Below are 20,999 nucleotides of genomic sequence, written 5' to 3' on the forward strand. Positions count from 1 at the left end.
GGGACTCAGGTTGGGCCAGTCATGAGGGAATGGTTGAACATTCCCTCAGTCTCTGCTCTATCTTTATCCCTAAATGTCTTGTAGACACTATTCATACAAGCATGAATAGTGGCAGGAAACACAGATATGAACTGCTAATTGGCTTCCTCATCCTGACCTGCCCATCTTCTTCTTCTTACAACCCAGGACCTTCTGCCCTGGACCAACAGTGCCCACATTGGATGGGGCCGTTCTACATCAATTATTAATGAAGAAAATGGCCACAGACATGCAAACAAACAGTATGGCACACATATTTTTTTTTATTATGGTTCCCTCTTCCTATCATATAATTCTTTCTATAAGTTGACTATTTGATCTTATCCCCCATTTTTACTAACCTGATTTTATTTGCTCATTTTGCCATTCACAAAAAGTTCCTCATCTAATTCTGATGTAAGGCTCAACCAGACACTTAATTTAAAAAAAATTGTTTTTCATTCTATAGAATATAACATGGTAATTATTTTCTTGTTATATTTATGGCTTTTAATTTGAGATAATCATGTTTACATATTATTGTTTTCATTTCCTGTACCTCTTAGTTTCTGTTCTGTTGCTGTGATCAAATTCTCTGACCAAATAAAAGATTTATTCTTATTCTCCATTCTGGCTTAGAAATGGTTAGGAAGTCAGGTATTTGAAGAAATCAGGTATTTGAAGAAGCTGGGCACCTTATGTCCACAAGTCAGAAGAAGACACAAATGAATACATAGATGTTTCTCAACTCCCTTCTTCAATTATATAGTTCAGAGATGCCAAGTTTAGAAAATTGTGCCTTCCACAAAACTGTGTCTCCATAAAAATTAATGGAACAAAGTTAATCACTCACAGACAGACATACTTGAGCTTCTTTTTCTAGGTAGACCTAGATTGTTTTAAACTGACAATGAAACCTTTGACAAAATTTCTTGTGTGTCCTCTCCCAAATGACTGTGCCAATCAAAGTTTCTTTAAAGAATTTTCTACATTATTTTGTAGTAGATTCATAAAACAGGCTTTCCACTTGATTTGATTTCCAGTTAACAGTTTTAGAGTTGAACATGCAATCTCCCTAGAATATATTAAAATTAAAAATGATACCATTTTCACAAATCATTTTCTTTTGTTTTCTCCAAATTGAATTAACTATGTGTAGATGGGTACTTCAGTTCTCCTGTGGTTATATTCTGTTTTATTATTTTTTTCTTACTGACTGTTTAATGCAAATCCCTGCAGATTTTGCTAATAGTTACATAGTAACATATTTTGAAGCCAGTTAATTAAAGACATTTAATTCATTTATTTTGTTCAGGACTGTGTTGAGTACAGAAATAATTTGATGGCACCAAACAAGATTAAAGATAATTTTCTTTTACTCTTTAAAATTTTACTGCTATATTAATCAGGATTCTTTTTTTTTGTTTTTTTTAATTTTTAAATTTTATTTTTTTATTAATTACAGTTTATTCATTTTGTATCCTAGCTGTAGCCCCTTCCCTTCTCCCCTCTCAGCCCTACCCTTTATTCATCTTCTTCTCCTATGCTCCTTCCCCAGTCAACTGATAGGGGAGGACCTCCTCCCCTTCCATCTGACCCTAGTCTATCAGGTCTCATCAGAACTGGTTGCATTGTCTTCCTCTGTGGCCTGGTAAGGCTGATCTCCCCTCAGGGGGAGGTAATCAAAGAACCATCCCCTGAGTTCATGTCAGAGACAGTCCCTGTTCCCATTACTAGGGAACCCACTTGGACACTGAGCTGCCATAGGTTATACCTGTGCAGGGGTTCTAGGTTATCTCCATGCATGGTCTTTCGTTGGAGTATCAGTCTCACAAAAGACCCCTGTGCCCAGATTTATTTAGTTTTTCTCTCCTGATGAAACTCCTGTGCCCTCCAGGTCTTTCTATCTTCCTCTTCTTTCATAAGATTTCCTGCACTCTGCTCAAAGTATGGCTATGAGTTTCAGCAACTGCTTTGACACCCTGCTGGGTAGAATATTTCAGAGGCTCTCTGTAGTAGGCTCCTGACCTGTTCTCTGTTTTCTCCCTCTTCCCATGTCCATCCTGTTTGCCTTTCTGAATGAAGATTGAACATCTTACCTAGGATCCTCCTTCTTGATTAGCTTCTTTAAGTGTACAGATTCTAGTATGATTATCCTATATTATATGTCTAATATCCACTTATAAGTGAGTATATATCATGTGCCTTTCTGCTTCTTGGATACCTCACTTAGGATGATCTCCTCTAGTTCCTACCATTTGCCTGAAAAATTCATTATTTCCTTGTTTTTAATGGCTGAGTAATATTCCATTGTGTAAATGTATCACAATTTCTGTACCCATTCCTCAGTTGAGGGACATCTGAGTTGTTTTCAGCTTCTGGCTATTACAAATAAAGCTGCTACAACCATGGTTGAGCAAATGTCCTTGTTGTATACTTGAGCATGTTTTGGACCAGGAGTGGTATAGCTAGATCTTGAGTTAGTGCTATTCCTAGTTGTCTGAGAAACTGCCAGATTGATTTCCAAAGTGGTTGTACAAGTTTTCATTCCCAGCAGCAGAGGAGGAGGGTAGCTTTTAAGTTATTCTGATTTTTCTCTTTGCTTTTTTATGTTCCACTTTCTTATCCTCCTACCCTCTCCCCCTCCCACGTTTCTATCCTGGTACAGCAGGAGGCAGATGGCGCACAGCCTAGTCACACACTAGCCTATGACCAGTCACAAGGGTGGGGCAGGGCTAAGGAAAATGGTATCAAGCCTTGGAGCTGGAAGGGGGCACCGTGACTGACACATTCCTCAAGGCTGATGGATGGATTGCATCTGTCTTGCCCCATGGGTTCTGACTGAGTCTGCTCAGTGTCAGGCTGTGGTAGAAGCTCGGAGGGCCTGTAGGCAGGGGTAGGTGCTCCTTTCTGCACCCAGATGAGCACAGCGGTTGGCTACAGAGTCCATGGTAAGTCTGGCTGCTATTCTGACACAGTCTTCCACCCATATCTTTGGACTTGACTAACCTCTTTTACTATGCTCTGTGAAGTAGTTCTTCTATCTTTGACTCTCTGTACGCCTTGCTTTTGCCTTTTAAAATAGTCATAACTTTATGCTCTAGCTTACTACTGTATCTTAGGTCAGTACATTGTTCACTCGGATTAGAACAGATACTTACAAATTATCAAGGTGCAGAGAAATACGAGGGATCCTAAACTTAAGTGAAACATCTGCATTCCACTACCTCTTCCAAGGCTCAGGTATCATTGTTTTTTTTTTTTTTAATTTTTTTTATCAGTTACATTTTATTAACTCTGTATCCCAGCCGTGTCCCGATCCCTCATTCCCTCCCAGTCCCTCCCTCCCTCCCTCATCTCCACCGTGCCCCTTTCCAAGTCCACTGATAGGGGGGACCTCCTCCCCATTCATCTGATCCTGTTTTATCAGGTATCTTCAGGACTGGCTGCAAAGCCCTCCTCTGTGGCCTAACAGGACTGCTCCTCCCTTCGGGGGTGGGGAGACCAAAGAGCCAGTCATTGAGTTCCTGTTAGAAATAGTCCCTGTTCCCCTCACTTTGGGAAACCAATTGGTTACTGAGCTACCACAGGCTACATCTGAGTGGAGGTTCTAGGTTATATCCATACATGGTCCTTGGTTGAATGTCAGTCTCAGAAAAGACCCAGTGCCCAGATATATTTGGTCCTTGTGGAGCTCCTATCCTTTCCCCATCAGACTAACACTCCTTTTTTCTAATGATTCCCTGTACTCTGCCAAAGGTTTGGTCATGAGTCTTTGCTTTGAAAACACTGCTAGTTAGAGTCTTTCAGATGCGCTCAGTAGACTCCTGTCATACGTTCAATGCACATCCCATCTGTCTTTCTAAATGAGGATTGATCATCTTACCCCATGTCCGCTCAATTGATTATCTTTTTTAGGTGTATAGATTTCATTATGTTTATCATATCTTATAGGTCTATATAAGTGAGTATATCCCATGTTTGTCTTTCTCCTTCTGGGATATTTCACTCAGAATGATCTTTTCTAGATCCCACCATTTGCCTGCAAATTTCATGATTTCCTCCTTTTTGATTGCTGAGTAGTATTCCATTGTATAAAAATACCACAATTTCTGTACCCATTCCACTGTTGATGGACATCTGGGTTGTTTCCAGGTTCTGGCTATTACAAATAGAGCTGCTATAAACATGGTTGAGCAAGTGTCCTTTTTGTGTACTTGAACAAACTTTGGGTATATACCTAGCAGTGGTATAGCTGGGTCTGGAGGAAGCACTATTCCTATTTGTCTTAGAAAGCGCTAGATAGCTTTCCAGAGTGGTTGTACCAGTTTACATTCCCACCAGCAGTGGAGGAGGGTTCCCCTTTCTCCACAACCTCTCCAGCATGTGTTGTCACTTGAGGTTTTCATCTTACCCATTCTGATGGGTGTAAGGTGATATCTCAGGGTCGTTTTGATTTGCATTTCCCTGATGGCTAATGAGGATGAGCATTTCTTTAAGTGTTTTTCTGCCATTCGATATTCCTCTGTCGAGAATTCTCTGTTTAGCTCTGTTCCCCATTTTTTAATTGGATTACTTGGATTGCTGCTTTTCAGCTTCTTTAGTTCTTTGTATATACTGGATATTAGTCCTCTGTCAGATAAAGGGTTAGTGAAGATTCTTTCCCAATCTGTAGGCAGTCGTTTTGTTTTGATGATGGTATCCTTTGCTTTACAGAAACTTTTCAGTTTCATGAGGTCCCATTTATTGATTGTTGCTCTTAGAGCCTGTGCTGTTGGTGTTCTGTTCAGGAAGTTGTTTCCTGTGCCAATGAGTTCTAGGCTGTTCCCCACTTTTTTTTCCAATTGATTTAGGGTATCTGGTTTTATGTTGAGGTCCTTGATCCACTTTGACTTTAGTTTTGTGCAGGGTGATAAATATGGATCTATTTTCATTTTTCTGCATGTAGACATCCAGTTGGTCCAGCACCATTTGTTGAAGATGCTGTCTTTTTTCCATTGAATGGAATTGGCTTCTTTGTCGAATATCGAGTATTCATAGGTGTGTGGATTTATTTCTGGGTCTTCTTTGCGGTCCCATTGATCCTCCTTTCTGTTTCTATGCCAATACCGTGCAGTTTTTATTACTGTTGCCCTGTAGTACAGCTTGAGATCAGGAATGGAGATACCTCCAGATGATCTGTTGTTGTACAGGATCGTTTTGGAGATTCTGGGTTTTTTGTTTCTCCATATGAAGCTGAGAATCTTTTTTTCAAGGTCTGTAAAGAATTGAGTTGGTATTTTGATGGGAATTGCATTGAATCTGTAGATTCCTTTTGGCAGTATGGCCATTTTCACAATGTTAATCCTACCAATCCATGAGCACGGGAGATCTTTCCATCTTCTGATATCTTCTTCGATTTCTTTCTTCAGAGACTTGAAGTTTTTCTCAAACAGGTCTTTCACTTGCTTGGTTAGAGTCACACCAAGGTACTTTATGTTATTAGTGGCTATTGTGAAGGGTGTTTTTTCCCTAATTTCTTTCTCAGCCTTTTTGTCTTTGGTATATAGGAGGGCTTCTGATTTTTTTGAGTTGATTTTGTATCCTGCCACTTTGATGAAGGTGTTTATCAGCTGAAGGAGTTCTCTGGTTGAATTTTTGGGGTCGCTCATGTATACTATCGTATCATCTGCAAATAGTGACACTTTGACCTCTTCCTTTCTGATTTGTATCCCCTTGATCTCCTTTAGTTGTCTTATTGCTCTGGCTAGGACTTCAAGTACTATGTTGAAGAGATATGGGGACAATGGACAGCCTTGTCTTGTCCCTGATTTCAGTGGGATTGATTTAAGTTTCTCTCCATTGAGTTTGATGTTAGCTATAGGCTTGCTATATATTGCCTTTACTATGTTTAGGTATGTGCCTTGTATCCCTGATCTCTCCAAGACTTTAAACATGAATGGGTGTTGGACTTTGTCAAATGATTTTTCGGCGTTTAAGGAGATGATCATGTGGTTTTTCTCCTTCAGTTTGTTTATGTAGTGGATTACATTGATGGATTTCCATATGTTGAACCACCCTTGCATGCCTGGGATGAAGCCTACTTGGTCATGGTGGATGATATCTTTGATGTGTTCTTGGATTCGGTTTGCAAGTATTTTATTGAGTATTTTTGCATAAATGTTCATAAAAGAGATAGGCCTAAAGTTCTCTTTTTTTGTTGGGCCTTTGTGTGGTTTAGGTATTAAAGTGACTGTGGCTTCATAGAATGAGTTTGGTAGTGTTCCTTCTGTTTCTATTTTGTGGAATAGCTTGAGGAGAATTAGAGTTAGCACTTCTTTGAAGGTCTTGTAGAATTCTGCACTGAAGCCATCTGGTCCAGGGCTTTTTTTGGAGGGGAGACTGTTAATGACTGCTTTGATTTCCTTGGGAGATACAGGGCTATTCAGTCTTTCTACCTGATCTTGACTTAGTTTTGGTAGATGGAATCTTTCAAGAAAATTATCCATTTCATTTAGATTCTCAAATTTTGTGGCATATAGGCTTTTGTAGTATGACCTAATAATTGTTTGGATTTCCTCAATGTCTGTGGTTATGTCCCCATTTTCATTTCTGATTTTGCTGATCTGGATAGTTTCTCTCTGCTTTTTAGTTAGTTTGGCTAAGGGTTTGTCTATCTTGTTGATTTTCTCAGAGAACCAGCTTTTTGTTTCATTGATTCTTTGGATAGTTTTATTTGTTTCTAGTTGATTGATTTCAGCCCTTAGTTTGATTATTTCCAGCCGTCTGCTCCTCTTGGGTGTATCTGCTTCTTTTTTTTCTAGGGTTTTCAGTTGGGCCATTAAGTTGTTTGCATGTGATGTTACGAATTTCTTCTTGCAGGCATTTAGTGCTATAAATTTTCCTCTGAGCACTGCTTTCAATGTGTCCCATAAATTTGGGTATGTTGTGCCTTCCTTTTCATTGAATTCTAGGAAGTCTTTAATTTCTTTCTTTATTTCTTCCTTAACCCAGCTGTCATTGAGTAGTAAGTTGTTCAGTTTCCATGTGCGTGTCGGCTTTTTGTTGTTTCTGTTGTTGTTGAGGTCGAGCTTTAGTCCATGGTGGTCAGATAGTATACAAGAGATTATTTCAATCCTTTTGTATCTGTTGAGGCTTGCTTTGTTGCCCACTATATGGTCAGTTTTGGAAAAGGTTCCATGCAGTGCTGAAAAGAAGGTGTACTCTTTTGAGTTTGGGTGAAATGATTTGTAGACGTCATTAGGTCCATTTGATTTAGGTATTCTGTTAGTGCTTTTATTTCCCTATTTGGTGTCTGTCTAGTTGATCTGTTCCTTGGTGAGAGTGGAGTGTTGAAGTCTCCCACTATTAAGGTATTAGGATCAATGTATGATTTAAGCTTTAATAATGTTTCATTTACGAATGTTGGTGCTCTTGTATTTGGGGCATAGATATTCAAGATTGTGATGTCCTCTTTGTGGATTTTTCCTTTGATGAGAATATAGTGGCCCTCCTTATCTTTTTTGATTAACTTGGGTTGAACATCTATTTTATTAGATATTAGGATGGCTACTCCAGCTTGTTTTCTGGAACCGTTTGCTTGAAAAACAGTTTTCCAGCCCTTTACTCTGAGGTAGTGTTTGTCTTTGTTGCATAGGTGTGTTTCTTGGATGCAACAGAATGTTGGATCCTGTTTCCTTAACCATTCTGTTAGCCTGTGTCTTTTTATTGGTGAGTTGAGTCCATTGATATTGATAGATAATAGTGACCAATGCATGTTAGTTCCTTTTGTAATGGAGTCGATGATCTAACCCTGTTTCATTGCTTGTTTTCTTTTCATTTTTGTTGGGACATTATCTGTATGCCCTGTTTTCTTGGGTGAATTTGTTTTCATTGGATTGGAGTTTTCCTTCTAGTATCTTCTGTAGGGATGGTTTGCTGTGTAGATATTGTGTAAATTTAGTTTTGTCATGGAATATTTTGTTTTCTCCATTTATGTTGATTGAAAGCTTTGCAGGGTATAGTAGTCTGGGTTGACATTTGTGATCTCTTAGAGTCTCCATGATACTTGCCCAGGCCCTTCTGGCTTTCATAGTTTCTGATGAGAAGTCCGGCGTGATTCATATAGGTCTACCTTCATATGTTACTTGGCCTTTTTCCCTTGCTGCTTTTAATATCTTTTCTTTGTTCTGTAGATTTAGTGTTTTGACTATGATGTGACGTGATGTGTTTCTTTTCTGGTCTAGTCTATTTGGAGTTCTGTAGGCCTCTTGTATATTTATGGACATCTCTTTCTTTAAGTTGAGAAAATTTTCTTCTATGATTTTCTTGAAAATATTTTCTGGACCTTGGAGTCTGGAGTCTTCTTTTTCGTGAATTCCTATTATTCTTAGATTTTGTCTTTTCATAGCATCCTTGATTTCTTGGATATTTTGTGATTGGAACTTTTCTGATTTTACTTTTTCTTTGAGAGAAGTATCCATTTCTGCAAGTGTGTCCAGCTCCAGAGATTCTCTCTTCCATCACTTGTATTTTGTTGGTGATGCTTACTTTTGTGGTTCCTGATCTTTTTTCCAAGTTCTCCAGCTCAAGGGTTTTCTCATTTTGTGTTTTCTTTATTGATTCTAATTCTGTTTTCATGCCTTGCACAATTTCTTTCATGTGTTTGAATTTGGATTCCTGTCTCTCTACGATGGCCTCTATTTCTTTTTTCATTTCCTTCTTATATGCCACTAATTTTTCCTCTACTTGTGTATCTATTTGTTTGGCTATGTTTGCCTGTGTTTCTTTAAGGATATTGTCTATTTCTTCTTTCTTTGCCTCCAATTGACTGCCCATCTCTTTGAAAGACTTGTTCATTTCCTCCTTATGAGCCTCAAATAATTGGGCAAGCATGGCTTTAAAATCATTTTCCTGTGCTTCTGCTGAATTGGTGTATCCATCAATTTTGGGGTTTGCTGGTGAAGTCATGATGTCCTGATTTATGTTGGAAGTGTTCTTTCGCCTACCTCTGGCCATTGGCTTATCTGAAACCTTCCCTGTTTGTTTTTGGATTCTGCAGATCAGACTGGTGCTGTCTCTCTCTGGTGTCTGGAGAGTTCTTCAGGAAGCTGAGCACTCTCAGCATGTGCTGAGGACTAGCTGTACCTGTGGGAGGAAAGTATGCAGGCACAAAAGGGGCAAATGCAAGCGTGTGTGTGTGCGCGCGCGTGTGTGTCTGTGTGTGTAAGTGTGCGTGGATGAGTTTCTCGAGGGACAGAGTGATGGCTAATGTTGAACCCTTGAGTGTGTGGGAGGGGCTCTGCACTGTATATGTTGCAGGCGCTAATGATGATCACAGCGCAATTTCTGGCATTAACTGTCTTAGCTCCTCAATCAGGCCCACAGGGCAGGAACTTCAATGTCCCTAGTGCCCCTCTGTTTCCCAAAGTGGGTATGTGGGTGGGAGGGGGGTTCGATGCCTGGCTTCTGATTTAGAAGGACCCAGGATCTGGGGAACTGCAGATTCTCAAGGGTGCACTCACTTACAGGCAGGTCTCTTGGCCGAGATCGTGGTATCCTGGGCTCTCTGCTCTCTGGTTTGGCCCTGCTTCTTTGATGTGTTCTGCCAGTTCTGTGCTGCTGTCACTGCCAGGTTCTGAGGTCTTGCTGCAGCTGGAGATTTCAGGGTGGTCACTTCAGCAGGGATGGGGTAACCAGGCTCTCTGTTCTCTGGTTTGGCCCTGGTTAGTCTTAAACTGGAGGGCTGTGGTGCCCCGCCAGTTCAGTGCTGCTCCGCTGCCAAGTCCTGCTGTAACTGGAGACTGGGTTGCTAGTCCCAATGCTTTCTGGGAAGTCCTGGGATCTCTTCGTTGTGCTCTCCAAGCTTGGGAGGCCCAGCGCCTGGTGTGTCCAGGTTGTATGATGTTTCTGCCTGGTTTTGGTGAGTATATAGCATATTCTCTTTCACTGTGGGATTGGGCGGGCAGTACCGTTAGTGATGGCGATCCTGAGGAGCTAGTTTGGTGTCTAGCAGATTCGTGCCCTGGGAGGATGGTGCAGCCGCTGCGTGAATCTAGGAATCTGGGGCATGTACTACTGGCTTTTGTCTGCCGCTAAAGTGCTTGGGGCTCCGTCTCAGCGGCTGTATACCCCAGGCAGTTAGGTCTGTGCTGAGAAAGATGAGTTTGCTGTGCCGCTGTGCTGAGGAGGAAGGAGGTCTGGGGGAAGGGAGTGCAGCAAGAACAAAGGATTGTTTCTCTCCTTCCCCAAGCAAGTCTCCTGGTGACCGGAGGCCAAAGTTTTCACCTCCTGCGATGTTCTCTAGTGTTCAGAAAGCCTCGCTGTGGTTTTCCTGAGTTGGGGGTCCTTCCATTCTCCAACTCAGAAGATCAGGTATTCCACTGCTCAGAAACTGTGTGTGCTAGTCGCCATCTTGGCTCCGCCCCCCATTAATCAGGATTCTAATATTAATATCATTATAGCATTTTCTTCATTTCTTTTTGATCTGGGCATTTTATTTAATTTAAGTATTATTGCCTATTTTAGAACACAGACATAAAGTCATTGGGAAATTGGAGTAAAGCAAAAACATTAAACTGAAGTTATACAATACATGAAACATCAGTAAGTACACATTTCATGAACACTTACAAAAATCAAAACCCATTATCAGAAATAATTAAAACAACAATAAATAACTCATATTTTTCAGGCCATTGGAAATTCAAAGCATAAATGTCAGTGTCCAATAAAGTTTCAAAATCAAAATCAACAAGAGTTCTTCAGTAGCTATATCAAAATCAAAAGTCATTTTGATATTCTGTTATAGTAACCTGCTTATCTTGTTTTGCCTTAAATTTGTGACCATGTCTTACTCTCTAGCCAAACTAGCTTTATCTTCATCTTCATATTAGCAACTTTTCCCAATACTGTGTCAAATGACTAATAAGAAACAATTAAAGGTGTAAAGGTTTCATATATTAATGCAATTTTACTTGCATGTATATTAAATAAAGGTAAAGGATGAGGAATTATGTTTATGCAATGACTTGTTGTTTTATCTTACTAAATGTAAGCACTACTGTATTTATGCTAACTGTGCTATCATACATAATCAAACATGTTCCCAACAGTATTTTATAGCAGCCTTTGGAATCATATAAACTTTGTCATGCTAAATGATTAGATCCATTTGATGATTCTAGCATACATAGAAACCATAACAAAACTAGTCCAATGATACATTTTCCTGAATATAATAAAAATTTATATTTTCTCATTATTAAACACATTAAAATAATTGCTGAAAAATAAGATTCACACTTTTCCCCCCTGAAGTTCTTTAAGTTTTTCACTCAGATGGTTTTAATGAGAAACAACTGTCACCATGTTTATGTGTCAACCGAGAGATGACACTACTTTGGCACAGAAAGTAAAAGAGTGACAGCTTCAGGGACAGCTACGTGCTTTGAGGAGCGGTTGTCTCCTGAAGATTTCACGTCAAATCTTGTTCCCGGGTTGGCATTTTCAAAGGTCACTATGCTTCTCAGTACTAGCCAGTTATTAAACAAAAAGTATTACTGACAGCTAAACCCTGCTGCACAACCAAGGTGTGAGCTTTATATTCCTAAAAGTAACACTCTGTATTTGGGTAATTTTCCCGGATATATTCTCCCATTCTCATCCTAATCTGTATATAAAACTTTACTCTTCTGCCACGTAAGTCTTTCAATGTTCTAGACTGTAAAATAATGTTCAGAATTTTAATTGTTATTTCTGTTCTGAACTTGGTTTTCCTGAATTAAGGCCTGTTAAAATAATATTTGGGCATGACATTTACAATGAGCTGGATACTATGAAAATCGTATAAGAGCATATGTGCACGTGCATACAATCATGCACATATATATGAGTTTGTACATAAATTCTTTAGGCCATTGCTGAAATATACGCTAAATGTCATCAGGAATTATTTCTGTTTATTTCTGTAAGCACTCATCTCCTATCCCAGTACCTGCTTTGATTATATATTCAATAAACATCAACTGAGTTAAACAATGTAAAAAGAAATAGGCATTGGAAATTGAAGTAATCTAGTTATTCTGTAGTTGGACTACACATACATATATATATGTGATATATTTTTAAAGTAGCTCAAATTTAATGGAATAAATATACTAAAATCAAAAGTCCACTTGCATTCTGATACATTTACATATCATACTACAGAAGAAATCCCACTAAATAGCAAAATTTATTGCTAGAATTTAAAATCTAACATAAGGTCTTTTACATACTAGGCAAGGGAAACTTCACGGAACATGTCCCAAGGTGATCTCTAAAAGGAAGAAGTCTTCATCAGATTCTCTGGTCCATATGTTAGTGCCTCAATAAAAGTATACATGCACTCACATTTAGTACAAAATTGTTTCAAATTCTAGGATTAGACTACATTTTGTAAGTATTGTCAGAGTTGTGCTACTGATACAGTAAAATACTCAAGCAGTTGGCGAATTAGAGGATTAAATATTCTAGGGCTATGTTCTTGTTTTAAACTTACACATGTGAATTTGAAATACCTAAGTGATATCATGCTGGGCTAGCATGAAAATTTAATCCAATGACAGTACACATTTTGAAAGATCTATCTGAAGATCAGATATTGAGAGACAATATATTTATGTATGATGCTGCTGCTTCTCTAGTTATAGTTAGGGAAAACAATGTATATGTTAGACATCAGCATTCTAGATTGCATCATGTCTTTTTCATGGTTTCAAGAATAAAAGAAATTGGTATTTGTCATTGATATCACTGATATATTTGTGCTAACACAGAAAATTTGTTAAAGTTTATTTTTTAGACTGTTATTATAATGAGTATATTTGGAGGAAGAAGAATATAAAATACACCAAAACTTCCAAATTCATGCTGGATTCCCAAACTTCAAAGAGAGGTATGTATGTAATTTATTTTATTTTCTGCAATTTAAACCTAGCTGAAAAAAAGAAATCTAACAGTAATGGAAGGGTAATTCAGAGAGATGATTGCATTCCTCCCAGACAGTTCTGGCATAAAATATTGCCTCTACTGACCTCATGAAGACATTTATTACAGTATAATATTTTATATAATTTTAGACAGGGTTTAAGGGATTACAAATAGTCTCATTTCTCAGTATATGAGTTTTACATTTCACTTGAAAACTCCTTTATTATTTATTTCTAAGTCCTGTGTTTATACTTGTTAGTGCCATCTCTTCTTGTAATGTTTTTGTTAATCATGCATGATTAAACACAAAATAAACTTAGATGTATAGCTCTGTATTCAAAATTCAAAACATGTCTGAGGAAAAATGTGTTTCAGTGACTTATACTGAGAAGTTGCAAACATGTGCTTCCAATGAATGCACAGATTATCCATAGGTAATTGGTCCATAGCTGAGTGTAATATAAATAAAAAAATGTGTTACTTAAATGCACATCTTATTTTTTTTTCTGTATACAGGTAAAGGTCTATCTTGTAAAGAGGAAGAATGAAGAAATCTATTTGGATTTTGAAGCCAACAATTATCTCAAAAGCATTGTTTCACTTACAAATAGATGTACTCATTTTCCAAATGTCTTCATCTCTTATGATCCATGTGATCCAATTTAACATCCTTACAATAGGAAGGTTATGATGTGGAGATGGAGTGATCCCTATTTGATGCTTTTGTCTCTATGTGGCATATAGTGATATGAAACTTATGTTTGATTTCTGATTTCTGTTATTTATGATGACAATGAGAATAAAGGAAGAAAGATGCGATTATTTGTTTTAATTGCTTACTTGACACATCCTAGAGTCATCTGGGAAGGTAAGCGCTTCTAGATGAATGTCTTGATTGCCTTAATTAATTTTGAAGACCCACCCTAAATCCATCTTCTGTTGGATTCAGATAAAAGAACTTACCTTACCAAAAATGAGATATTTACCTTTATCCTGTGGCCTTCACTCTCACTAGGGAGTTCAGTGAAGTTGTGGCTGTACTTGGAGATTCCTTCACTGATATTAGAGGCAGCGCTTAGAGCTTCCAACATAGACCGATGGCTATTTTTTCAGGAATCTTCCAGGCCTTTGAGTGAATTTGGATTTCCAAGGCACTCAGCCATATATACTGAGCAACTACTGGTTTCTCAGCCTTTTCACTGTAAAACAGCCATTGTCTTCTACTCTAACCGCTCATATATGCCAGTACAATAGATTCCCTTTTGTTGGTTCTGTTTTCATAGAGAGCTGCCATTAGCTCTCTCTCTTTCCTTCTGTCTTAAAACAATGCACTTTTTTCCTGCTCAGTTGAACCCACTCTCAACTGAAAGCAATTGAGCATTTCTAAGGTTCATTCCGGCCTGTAATGTTTGTGGGGTATTGTCTTGTACATCTTTAAAACTAATTCTTTTATTTTTTTGAGATAATATTATAATTACTTTACTTTCCCCTTCACCTTTAATATTCCTTTTACGGACATGATTGTGTTCATCCATATGAAAATTTATTTATTTATTTTTGCTTATTGGGAGGGAATGTAGTTTTATTAACTACATTTTATTAGTTAATAAAATGTAACTAATAATAGAAATAAATAAGTTAATTAATTTTAAAAAAAAGAGTTGAGATGAACATAACTATCCAAATTAGTTGAGGTAACATAGTAATCTTTTAATGTAGACAAAATAGGACTATGAGTATTATGTGGTCATTAAAACTAGAATTTCTATAAAATATGATAAAGTTACTCAATATTTAGTTGCCTGTTTTTTTTTTTTTGCTTTTTTTTTTTTTTTTTTTTTTTTGCACTACTACCAGCAATGGAGAAGTGTCCCTCTTTCTTCACAACCTCGCTAGCATGTGCTGTCACGTGAATTTTTTATCTTAGCTATTCTGACAGGTGTAAGATGGAATCTCGGGGTCAGTTTGAATAAAGTCACTGATCATTTCTTTTTTTTAATTAAATTTTTATTTTTTAAATATTAATTACAGTTTATTTACTTTGTAACCCAGCTGTAGCACCCTCCTTCATTCCCTCCCAATTCCACCCTTCCTCATCTCCTACATGCCCCTCTCTGAGTGCTCTCTGTCACAAACAACTCCACATTTGGCTAAGGCTGAGGATCTGGCTTGCTTCCATGTATGTGGACCTATCTGCATTGTCCACGTGGCGTGCTGAGGTTGGCTACTCAGAGGCTATTTAAAGTGGGCTGGCTTTACCCAGGGTCAGATGATTGTTCAAGGTTCCTGAATAAATTGCATTCGAAAAAAAAAAAAAAAAAAGAAATGCTCTTTGACTTCCCTCCCTCTTCCCCCCACCAGGGGGAGGAACAGCCTTGCTGGGCCACAGAGGAGGACATTGCAGCCAGTCCTGATGAGACCTGATAAGCTACGGTCAGATGGAAGGGGAGGAAGACCTCTCTATCACTGGACTTAGTTGCCTATTTTATGGGTTTTGATCTGTATTAGGTATGTCAGTGAACCACACATCCTAATATTCACCTTCTTACATGACACTTCAAAATATATAGTTACTTATATAAATCATACAGCAAGTAACATACTATGAAATATGGACAAACATTAGTAAAGTTATTAAGGCAGGTTTATGATAAGGAACTATACACTGAAACAGCTTGCCAGGCATCTGAGTAACTGTATTGCCCATACACAGCCAAGCTTTCTTTTGGTTGTAGTCTTGAACAATATATTTTTTTAAGATTTATTTATTTATTACACATACAGTGTTCCAGTGTTCTGCCTATGCATATGCCTTACACCAGAAGAAGGCACTAGATATCATTATAGATGAGCCACCATGTACTTACTGGGAATTGAACTCAAGACGTCTGGAAGAGCAGACAGAAGAAGCGCTCTTAACCTCTGAGCCATCTCTCCAGCTCTTGTACAACATGTTAAGAACAAATTCATGAACAATTTAAAAACAGAATGATCTCATGCTGAGGCACTAGATTTTGTGACTAACAAAAAAAATGTATGAAGTAAAATGACTGTATTTTTGAAATGTTTTAAAAACTCTTGTGATATCATTGGGTATTTAAAGGTATGTCCTTTGATGCATAATTACATTTAGATGATGTCACTAGAATGAGAATCCTGTTTAATTATTGTGATATATGAGACAGTCATGCTTGGATTCACATTCTTCCTGTCGCTAGCCCTTTTATGCTCTGGCTTGCCTGGAGAATTGTTATTATTTGAATCTTGAATATCTCAAAATCTCAGCTTGGAAGCTGAATTCACAGTTGGTGGTAGGGCTTGTAGACTGTGTAATTTAAGTATGCTAAAGATTCAGACCTTTCACATCAGTGAGGGCAATCTCTCGGAAGGGTGCCGAGACCCCAGACCTTTGCTTTCTCTCTCATTTCTGACAAAGAATTGAGAAATTGGTCCATTGTGTACTTCCACTTAACTGACATAGTGTGGAATAGATGGACCCTGACAATGCAGCCTAATAGCCAACTCTCTTAACTCTGAGCCAAAAGAAACCTTTCCTGTATTTATTGTCCTTAGAGTAGGCATTTACTATAGTGATGAAACCCTGGATAACATGTTGAAGTCATCACCAAATAAAAACCATACATTTCACAGTTTCTAAACCTTAAACTGAATTAAACTATACCATTGAAACTAATATAATATATACATATATATGTATATTTCTGTCAATTTTTATTTGATTGTATTTTATGATCTCAGGTGAATTATTTTTGTATTTTATTGAATCCAACATTTACATTACAGTGACCTCAGTATTTTTTCTAATACATAATTTTACATATAGGAACTAATTTACTTCTTTGACTTACTTTACTGAAGGGCAATATATTACTTAACAAGGTTTGTTTACCAAATTATTAAAATGAACAAGCCTTCCATTAAGACGAAGGGAAAATATTATTATAAAAATGTTCCGTACACCCATCAGAATGGCCAATATAAAAAACTCAAGTGACAACACATGCTGGAGAGGTTCCATTGCTGGTGGAAATGTAAACTTGTACAACCACTCTGGAAAGCAATCTGGTGCTTTCTCAGACAAGTAGAAATAGTGCTTCCTCAAGATCCAGCCATACCATACCTAGGCATATATCCAAAAGAGGCTTAAGTACATAATGACATTTGCTCAACAAATGTCTGGCTACAAATATCAGAAGCTGGAAACAACTCAGATACCCCTCAACTGAAGAATGGATACAGAAATTGTGGTACATCTACACAATGGAGTATTACTCTGCAATGAAAAATAAGGAAATCATGAAATTTGCAGGTAAATGGTGGGACCTGGAAAGGATCATCCTGAGTGAGCTGTCCCAGAAGCAGAAAGACACACTCGATATATACTCACTCATATAGACATATAACATAGGATAAACCTACTAAAATCTGTATATCTAAAGAAACTAATCAAGAGAGATGACCCTGACTAAAATGCTCAATCCCCATTTTGAAAGGAAAAGAGGATGGACATAAGAAGAAGAAAACAGGAAAAAAACCTAGGAACCTGCCACAGAAGGCTGCTGAAAGGCTCTGCCCTCCAGACTATCAAAGCAGACGCTGAGACTTATGGCCAACTGTTGGGCAGAGTGCATGGATTCTTATGTAAGAAGTGGGAAATAGTAAGATCTGGAGAGAACAGGAACCCCACAAGGAGAGCAATAGAACCAGGAAATTTGAACACAGGGGTCTTCCCAGAGACTCATACTCCAACCAAGTACCAGGCATGGAGATAACCTAGATCCCCTGCACAGATGAAGCCCATGGCAGTTTAGTGTCCAAGTAGGTTACATAGTAATGGGAAGAGGGAATGCCTCTGACATAATCTGATTGTCCTGCTCTTTGATCATCTCCCCCTGAGGGGGGAGCAGCCTTACCAGACCACAGAAAATGACAATGCAACCACTCCTGATGTGATCTGATGGACTAAGATCAGAAGGAAGGAGAGGAGGACCTCCCCTATCAGTGGACTTGGGGAGGGGCATTCGTGAAGAAGAGGGAAGAAGGGTGGGATTGGGAGGGGAGGGCTTATGGGGGATACAAAGTGAATAAAGTGTAATTAATAAAAAAATAAGAAAAAAGTTCTGTAAGATAATATAAAGTTCTAATTGTACAATATGTAATTCATGAAATGTCATTTATAAATTATTATGGGGTTTTAAGATGATTAAAGAAATTTATTCACACTTTTTATTCATATACATTGGCTAAATGATTTAAAATTATAGTCTGTTTTCATTTTTTAAAAATATTGTGCTATATTTCAGACCAATAGGATAATATTAATTTCCACACTCTATATTTTTAGAGTTTAATTGTACTTCATGAATATTTTATTTAATATTTTCTCTGTGATAGAATTGCTTGTTTCTATCTCATATTCTTTTTTTCTGGTTTGAATGATCACATTTTGTAAATAAAAGATCATCTCTGTACTACCTTTTTACTTTTATATCTGTTTAAGTGGGATATAGAATGAAAACATCATAAAAAGATTATTTTATATTTATTTATTTTAAACTTTTTCAATCATTTGCTATACTTATGCTGTTCTTATGCAAAAATTCTTTCATGTGCTTCACTATACTATCATAACGATACAGAATGATTAATTTGTGAGAAATAGAAAATCAAAACCAATATTGAATTGTTTTTACATAAATATAATATATTAAATACTGATTCACTGATAAAATTTATGGCATTATACTATTATGAAATTTTATAAATTAGCATATACATAAATTTAAATGTAAGTGTGGATCTGTTTACTTGTTTGTACATATTCATGTAGTATTTATGTATGATATTGACAGCAGAGTTCAATATTAGATGTCTTCTTTTCCAAATTCCAGTACTTATTGTAGCAGCATCTTCTTTGGAACTTGGAGCACATTAATTTACAAGCTCCTTTCTCTGTCTCTCTAGCACCTGGTTTATAGACATATGCATTCATGCTGGGTTTGAGTGATGTAGATTAAATTATGATCCTCAGGTCCAACACATGTATGACAAATTGATCCAACCCTCCTCCTACCTTATATAATTTGTTTTAATGCAAATTGTGATTTTATGTTTTTTCATAGTATCTGATTCCCTGAATTTAGACATTTTGATTTTTTAAGATATGAATTTTACTATTTTATGTAATTTATGTTTCCACAGCGATGATTTGCTTTTTATGTTCATTTAAAGAATGGGCTTAGTTCTTTGGTTTAGAAGAAAACTGTCAACACAATGTACAGCATGAAAATTCATGTATAATTTGTATATAGCTAAGTATACATTGCATTAAGTTTTGGACTTTTTTTTTTTAATTTTATTTTTTTTCTTTTTATTTTATTTTTTTTATCAGTTACATTTTATTAACTCTGTATCCCAGCCGTGTCCCGATCCCTCATTCCCTCCCAGTCCCTCCCTCCCTCCCTCCCTCATCTCCACCGTGCCCCTTTCCAAGTCCACTGATGGGGGGGACCTCCTCCCCATTCATCTGATCCTGTTTTATCAGGTATCTTCAGGACTGGCTGCAAAGCCCTCCTCTGTGGCCTAACAGGACTGCTCCTCCCTTCGGGGGTGGGGAGACCAAAGAGCCAGTCATTGAGTTCCTGTTAGAAATAGTCCCTGTTCCCCTCACTTTGGGAAACCAATTGGTTACTGAGCTACCACAGGCTACATCTGAGTGGAGGTTCTAGGTTATGTCCATACATGGTCCTTGGTTGAATGTCAGTCTTAGAAAAGACCCTGTGCCCAGATATATTTGGTCCTTGTGGAGCTCCTATCCTTTCCCCATCAGACTAACTCCCCTTCTTTCTTATGATTCCCTGTACTCTGCCAAAGGTTTGGTCATGAGTCTTTGCTTTGAAAACACTGCTAGTTATATAGACCTATAAGATATGATAAACATAATGAAATCTATACACCTAAAAAAGATAATCAATTGAGCGGACATGGGGTAAGATGATCAATCCTCATTTAGAAAGACAGATGGGATGTGCATCGAACGTATGACAGGAGTCTACTGAGTGCATCTGAAAGACTCTAACTAGCAGTTTTGGACTTTTTATAAAAGTTTCTTTACTTGTATTAAAATCAAGTGAAAAAATAATTCTTGGATAAGATCCATTATCTTTCATATATTGGAGGATATGGCTTTGAACTAGTGTCTATAGATTTTGGAATAGTGACAAAAATCATACTAGAAAACTTTAGGAAAACAGCCATGGCATCCTTTATAGTCAGTTCTATTATTGAGAAAAATTACAACTATAAGTCATATCCTTTAAAATATAGATAGCTAATTTTCAAACCTATTTTTCAAATTAAGACATTTTAAATAAATCATATTTCATTATTATTATTATTATTATTATTATTATTTACAATTTATTCATCTCCTCCTGGTCCTACCCTCCCTCCTCTTATTCTATATCCCTCCCCTAGTCCACTGATAGGGGTGGTCCTCCTCCCCTACTATCTGACCCTAGCATATCAGGTCTCATCAGGACTGTCTAGATCCCACACCCTCCTCTCCTCTCAGCTCTCCCTCTCCCCATTTCCTCTTCCTTTCTCCCTTTTCCCTTGAAAAGGGGAACCCTCCTCCCCCCATATCAACATTCCCCAGCACATCAAGTCACAGGAGGACTGAGCATATCTTCATCCTCTGAGGCCAGACAAAGTAATCCTGCAGGGGTAAGTGACCTAAAAGCAGGCAATAGAATCCATGTTAAAAACTGCCACCTGTCTCCACTGACCAGGCACCCCATACGAAGTTCAAGTAGCCCATTGTGTGCAGCTACATGTGGACAGGGGCCTAGGTCCAGATCTTGCATGCTCTCTAGTTGACGTCTCAGTCTCTGAAAGCCCCCATGGCACTGGGTTAGTTGTGTCTGTTTGCCTTCCTTCTTGTGTGATGCCTTTCCACTCCAAATCCTCCATCTTTCTCCCAACACTTCCAGAGGACCCGAGGAGCTCTG

The sequence above is a fragment of the Meriones unguiculatus genome, chromosome 3, assembly GCF_030254825.1.
Source record: "Meriones unguiculatus strain TT.TT164.6M chromosome 3, Bangor_MerUng_6.1, whole genome shotgun sequence".
NCBI lineage: Eukaryota > Metazoa > Chordata > Mammalia > Rodentia > Muridae > Meriones > Meriones unguiculatus.